General features: G+C 42.2%; 1 long non-coding RNA gene across 1 annotated transcript; it reads right to left on the bottom strand.

Annotated features, from left to right (window-relative positions):
* Positions 1-223: 223 nt before the first annotated feature.
* On the bottom strand, positions 224-6,946 carry LOC117545641. The gene is made up of 7 exons (XR_004568869.1): positions 6,871-6,946; positions 6,677-6,789; positions 6,391-6,489; positions 3,118-3,229; positions 2,765-2,922; positions 2,473-2,627; positions 224-329 (listed from the first exon to the last, which is right to left on the bottom strand). It is a non-coding gene; the product is annotated as an uncharacterized LOC117545641 (long non-coding RNA).
* Between the last annotated feature and the right edge of the window lie 583 nt (positions 6,947-7,529).

Raw genomic sequence — 7,529 nt, 5'->3', positions numbered from 1 at the left:
ATACAATGTATTCTGGTAACTATCAAAATAAAGACATTGTATAGTGTTCATAACAGTATTTTTATTTAATAAATTATACTTAATACAATAATATTACAAAAAAAAACCTACATCTAAATAAATATATCATCTAAAAAAGATGCATTTGATTTAAAAATAACAAATATAATTCAAAATGTAAACAGCAACAAAGAAGTTATAAACATTTTTTTTCTTTTTCTTGTTAATATCCATTATCTTCTCTGTTATGTATCTTCCGGTCTTTGCCAATCTGGCCAGCATTTCTTGGTCCTCCACGTCTTTCTCGTGCAGCCACTGCTTGAAGCAAACTGAAAATAAGAAACAACAATGTTTTAACAAATCTTATTCAATTATGTGATGATAGAACTGCAAACAGAATAGCTGTAACTTTAACAAAATAAATAACTCAGTTACCTCTAATCATTAACCCATGTTTGTATCATTGAGTTAACTCTGTGTGTTGCTGCTAGCATACATAATATATACCTGACGTGGAAACGTTACTCGTGGATGGGGCTACAGAGCTACTAGAAAGACAGTCGAACCCGGTGCATTCCTCCGTCTGAATGTGGAGCACTTTTGCTAAATGTTTAGACAAATAGCTTGTGTTACCGCCCTTACATGCTAAATTCTTATTGCACTATTGGCAACAAGCATTTTCCACCTCAAGACCAAGCCCCCAGGAAGTGTACTACAATTTCCTTATCAGTCTGTGACGTCGACCGGCCCAGAAATACTTTTTCCCATTGACTAACATTGGGAAAGAGACATCTGTAACTCGGTGGATAATTTTTTTGAAACTAAATAAACTACCCAGTATGAACTATTGTATAGCCCTAGAATCATTAAGTTCTTAAAGTTGTAAAATGCACTAAAAGCCGAATCTAGATGTATTCTCTCTCTCCATTCTTTCTAGTGAGCCGAGAGTGTGTGCTCGGGGGGGCGGGGCTTAAGGGGCGCATGCTCTGTGAGCGCACAAACGGGTTATTCTGCTCTGACAGCCAGGCATGACGGGTAATCTGTGACGTTTCGCTCTCTCAAAAGTTGGGCCATTTTGACTTCATGCGTCAATGAGCAGCTCTCATAGGAAAGAACGACGAGGCCCCTCCTCCGATGCTGTATCCAGTTCTTATTAAACATCCATGCTCAAGACGGGTAACATAACTACCCTCGGGGAGCTTAGTTCTCTCCGCCATGTGTTTGTGTGCGCACGTGTGTGTGTGTGTGTGTGTGTGTGTGTGTGTGTGTGTGTGTGTGTGTGTGTGTGTGTGTGTGTGTGTGTGTGTGTGTGTGTGTGTGTGTGTGTGTGTGTGTGTGTGTGTGTGTGTGTGTGTGTGTGTGTGTTGTAGAGTTATATTTGTATTTATTCATGTTAGCAAACTATGGATAAGCTTAAAATGGGAATAATGTGGGTAAAACTGTGAGCTGGATTTGGGGCCTGTTGACATGTGTTTTTGAGGACAAAGGAAGATGGGGGAAGGTGAGAGCATGTCTTGATTTGCATTCACCTTAGATCTTGCTACAGTGATTGGGGAAACCTAAGATTTGAGGTGTTAGTGATATTTGGGGCTGCCAATCAAGGAGGTCTGAATGGGAGGATCTGATAACTCCTCCCATTGTCAAAGAGTATGAACACAGACACACACGCGGTGTTCTTTCTCTTTCCTCTGGCTGGCTCACGTGCAGGTACATTTGGGATCCCAAAGATTAACTGTATTGAATTTGTACTGTATTGATTGTATTGTATTGTCATATTACCATTAAAGTAGATTATTGTTTACTTGGTAGCTCTGGATTTCTTCCTGTATTAACCAGCTTGATAGGGACGCGCAGAGATTTGAAAAGCGGACCAGATATCCCTTTTAATCTCTAACAGTGTGTGTGTGTGTGTGTGTGTGTGTGTGTGTGTGTGTGTGTGTGTGTGTGTGTGTGTGTGTGTGTGTGTGTGTGTGTGTGTGTGTGTGTGTGTGTGTGTGTGTGTGTGTGTGTGTGTGTGTGTGTGTGTGTGTGTGTGTGTGTGTGTGTGTGTGTGTGTGTGTGTTGCATGCATGTAGCAGGTTCTGTGTGTAAACTGCCCCACCCCCTCGCACACCGACAGGGGAGAGAGATCTCGTCTGGATTGGAAAGATCGAAAATACATCATAGACGCACTTTGTAGTCTTATTGCATATTAGAAACGGAGTTGCAGTAAGACTGCGATATAATGTTTATGTAGATATAATACAAAATGACATCTATTTTTTAAATGTCTCCCGTAACGATAAAAAGATTGATAACATTGGACGTTAACGGTACCACAGTCTTTAATAATTCAGCCCCGGGGCCCGTTAATACTGGGGCTCGGTACCCATCCCTAGTTTTAATTATTACATCATCAATATTACATTTCAAATAACCAAGTACTTGGTTACCAACACAAAGCGCAAGTGGCTAGTGCTGCTAAGAACATACCTGGTGATGGTGATGATGGTGGCTCTTCGCTGCAGGATCTGGTCGATGTCCTCCTAGCAGAAGCGATTGCCTTCGTCGTTCTCGTCCATGATGGCGGCGTAGGCTCCTTTCCTCAGCAGGTCCTCGATCTCCTTCTTGGAGAACTGCTGGACCGGCTAAAGGCGACGCAGAGAGACATTTACACAAGTGGATTTAGAAAACTCTTTTTGAAAATAAACTAAGCGTACTGCAACAGCGACTGACCCAAAAATGACTTGGCATCTAGAAATATGACAGATTTTCTTTTTCTCACCCCGTTGTTGTTGCCTCTCATGCTCTGCAGGACGGGACGGTCCAGCCCGAGCTTCAGACTAGCTTTATCCAGCATTTCCCTCTCATAGTTTCTAGTGATCAGACGGTACACCTCCACCGCCTTAGACTGGCCAAAACGATGACGAACCGAGCTTGAGCCTGAAATAAAAAATTAAAAGAGGGGTCAAAAGAGCATCATGTGCAGCTGCTGTTCAACGTTTTTAAGCATTAAATGGGAAAATAATATACACTTAAAGAACCGAGGGAATAAACGGAAAGACTGTTGTTGTTGTAGCCCTATTGAACTATCTTTAGGACGGACAGAGCAGATATATATATATATATATATTGTACCTGCAGGTCATTTTGAGGGTTCCAGTCAGAGTGGAATATCACACAGGTGTCTGCAGCAGTGAGGTTCACAAGCTCTTGATCAGGTGTTTGATGTGGGCTGGCATGATCCTTTCTGCAGCGATGAATAAAGAAAACAAAGAAGACATTATTAATAATAGTAACAACAATAATATTAGTATAACTATTTATATAGCACTTACACAATAATTGCAAAGTGATTCTCACAACAAAAATAAAGAACAAAACAATAAAAAAACTAATTATTATAGGAATGTTAAAATACAAATAAATGATAAACATTCTGAGAGGCCGACTACAAAAGGTAGACTCAGACCCCGGCCACACGAGGACGAAAACGGCTAAACGCATAGGATTAACGCAAACGCAATCGCAAACAAGCTTCCGTCCACACGCAATAGTTATCCGGATAGTGTCTGCCCACACGAGACCACTCCGTTTAGCTCCAACCGCTGGAGAAGCTGCAGTACATATGCAGGAGCCTGTACGTGCCGCTGTAACGTCCTCCACAAAAGCAGCGAAGAAGCATAGTTGTCATGGTTGCCCTTCTGTTTATTCTCCGCGGTGGGGGCCGAGGGAACCGGGCAGTGTTTTTCGCCAGTCAACGTGTATTAAAGTTTAAACCTTCCGACAAAATTATAAAAGTGCCGGTCAAAGGTCTTCTTTGTTATTTATTGAGCTTTAAAACAAATGAATAACGACTCTATATAATATAATAATAAAAATACACTTAGCCTCTCTTTTTCCTCCCTCTCTTCGGACAGCGTCAGTGTCTGTTTCATGCAGCAGCTGATCCAGTAATGAGTGACCCCGGCCGACAGTAAAAATAAACATATTTATAACTAGTTTAGGTAGTTTGAGAGGTGTCTCCGTCCTGTCAGATTAGACTTCACTCGCGTTTATGTCCATATCGAGAGAAAGATAAATAATCTGAATTCAGTGTGCAGTTTACTTTGACGCGGGGGTGAGCAGCAGAGGTGGGGAGAGGCGGGGCTATTGCGCAATCATTATCAGAAAATGATCGCTGAAGCTGCAGTACATATCCACAAAAGCAGCGAGTAAGATCCCCCCCGGATGTGTAAGTCTGCTGTAGATGTTGCACAAAGAACTGTAGCATGGTCAGTAGCGTCCGGAGCACGATAGCAACTCTGCGATCCGCCATTGTTGTTGTTGTTGGTGGCGAAACACATCAGCAATGGCGCGGGGTACGCGGAGGTGAGCAGCAGAGGTGGGGAGAGGCGGGGCTATTGCGCAATCATTATCAGAAAAATGATCGTATAGGGCAGGGGTGGCCAACCAGTCAGAGGTTAAGAGCCACATGTTTTCTATGTTACTGCAAGGAGCCACATCACACACACAGTCACTGATACCGCTTGTTTCAGTTTTTTGTTTTCTGGAGACAAGATTTCAACCACGTCACTGATTCATTTTTGTGGCATTGGGATATATTTTTAAAATCCTCTGGAGCAGAGAGAGGAGCTGTGTATTATTGTTATTGATTAATGCATCAGTGTTTCTTAGGGTCAAAAACACTAAACCCACAAATTAAAATGAAAGCGTTTAGTTTATTTAATAAAAGAGCACATGTTCAATGTGAAAAGTGACAGTAGTTATAGATTATTTGCAATTTGATGCTATATATATTTTTTAAAAGTATATATATAACACCTTGAATTTCAGGGGGGGCGCGGGGCTCCGTTGGCGGCTCGCAGTGCCCCTCCAAGACAATGGTAGGGGAAACACTGAATAGTGTTTAATCAACAATAGGTTTCCCCCCCTCAAAGGTGATTGGTTCACTGCATTGCAGGTATTATTGTGATTGGCTGTTGGGCCACATCAAAATGAGACGCGCTGTCATCCTCTCATACTGACACCTGACACCACACATACACACGTAGGGAGAGCCGGGACGAAAGTAACACGGGACCAAAGTAACGGAGCGATTTTATCCGAGCCCAAACAACTTTGACCGGCCAAATTACGTCAGAATGATCAGCATTCAATACTTAACAGACCTACTAAATATCAGGTTTAACTGTCAGTGTTGTCACGATACCAACATTTTGGTTTCGATACCAAGTCAAGAATTGCGATTCCGATTATTTTTCTTAAAAAACGGGAAACAGTCTTAAAATGTAATTATTGTGCTTTATGTCACACCAGAATCATAACCATAACACAAACTTTTAAACAATGAGAACAGTAAATACAATAAATGACAAGAATTCGTATTAAATACAATTAATACATTTCTTACAGACAGGCCTCGTGGTGTCCGTAGGCTTGCCCTCACTGTCAGAGATATAGCTAAAATACTTCCATAGCTTCTGGCATATTTTTTGCCGAGGCGCAGCGGCAGTTGCACTCCCACTTGCAGCCATGCTTCTCGTTTTCTCACATGCTCTGGCAGCTAGCGCGTGCACGAGAGAGGGGAGGGATTTAGAGCGTGCTTGAGATGGGAGGGTGCAGGCACGGCTGCAGTGCAGGGAGTGAAAGCAGAGCGCTGAACAAACACGGCTCTTATTAAAACAGCGCTTTCTCACCGGATTACTTTTCCCCGTCATTCTTAAAGTACCGATACTAATGAAACGGAGGAATCGTAACGATTTTAACGACAGGGTATCGCGGTATACCTTTCAAGTATCGGTACACCGTGCAACACTAGTCAGGAGTCAGTATCTCTCCCCCAAACTCACACATATACAATTCGATATGAACTGAAGAGCCGCATGAAACTAGGCAAAGAGCCGCATGCGGCTCGAGAGCCGCGGGTTGGCCACCCCTGGTATAGGGCGTACACACGGAGCTGTTTGACCCCCCAGAGCGTTGCGTATGCCGTTCTATCCACCTTGGGACCCGTTATCGTTTCCTCAGTCGTTTAGTGCCGTATGCGGTCGTCCTCGTGTGGCTGAATGGTCTATATGACACTAAACAGTAACGCAAACGGCCGTTTTTGTCCTCGTGTGGCTGCAGCCTCAATGGCTCTTGATGACATCAATGAGCAGTCCCAAAACATGCTGCTGTATAAAAAGAAATAGGTCCAGATTTCTTCTATTTAGTGTTGGATGATTTGTTGTATTGATTGCTGATGGATGTTAAGATATGTTTTACAATTATAACAAAAAGATTATTGTATTTGGAATCAAAAAGTTTACAAATCGTAGTTTTAATAAAATGACTAGCAATATAGGATTTATTCAACAGCGGTAAAGTATTAAGTTACTAAATTAACGTACACTGAACTGTAAAACTTACCACTATTTAGGAAAGGACCTGATCAGAAGGATTGACTAGTAAGACAGCAAAGAGGCGGAGGAGGTCTCTGTCATGTACAACCATTGGTAGATGTTACACCTGAAAGAAAGATAAGGAAATAAGACAACACAGGAGGACAAACATCTTCTTAAGTAAAAGACCAAATCATGTCAAGCTTTAACTTGAGGCTGTTTTTTCAGTCTTTACAATGCACAGTTGGAAATTACATTCCAAAAGCTAAATTCAAACTCAACACCATAAATAACTGGGTACCAAAGTGCTTTACCTGATAGGACACGTTCCACACGGAGCAGCAACCATCCGGCTGGGCCGTATGCTGCATATCATCTCCTCCCTCTCCACTGTTTCCAGTAGATCTCTACTGCCTGTCCAATAAAACTGAAATGCCCCAAAACAATCATATTTCAAAATGTACAAACAATAACTTGCTTTTGGCATTCAAATGTATTATAATCTCACCTTTTTCCTGGATGTCAGGAAGGCGTTCCCTTCAAGTCCGCAACCAGTCATAGGAGTTCAAATGCAAAGCCTGAAATATGACAAGAGCGGGAGACTTACATGTTACAAAATAAGTAATACCAGAGCAGTGTTTAGGACATGCAGAGAACAGATCAAATCCCCTGACAGGCTCACACACTTTGGTGATGTCCTCATCTGATAATGATGTTTCATTTTTAGCAGCAAAGTAACATTACTCAAGGTATATGTTGGACCCAACTCATGTACAGTATGTTTTGCATCTCCTCAACAATGGTCTGTATAGTTGAGTAGAAACAAACTGTCCCTACAGTTTCAGGTAGATTAACAAAGAAAAGTTTGCAATGAAGCACAAAACCCCTCTTTGTATTAAGCTAGCTGCCACAAAAAGTACAGCTTAACATGCTAACCTGGTGGAGCTAACTTCATGTCCAACACAAAACCTCCAATCAAATCGCGTGTAAGCTGGGAGAGACTACGCAGGACATTTCCTCATAATAAATGGAGGGAAAATTCATTATAGCGGTAGTGAATCACCCGGTGCTGTATGATCAGTCTCTGTTCATCTACCGGGATACAAACCGGAGGAGCGAGGCATGGAGGGAGGTAGCAGAGACAGTGGGTGAAACTGGTAGGTTTTC

The sequence above is a fragment of the Gymnodraco acuticeps genome, unplaced genomic scaffold (genome assembly GCF_902827175.1).
Source record: "Gymnodraco acuticeps unplaced genomic scaffold, fGymAcu1.1, whole genome shotgun sequence".
NCBI lineage: Eukaryota > Metazoa > Chordata > Actinopteri > Perciformes > Bathydraconidae > Gymnodraco > Gymnodraco acuticeps.
The sequence above is the reverse complement of the archived record's forward strand: the minus strand, read 5'-3'. Positions and strand labels throughout refer to the sequence as shown.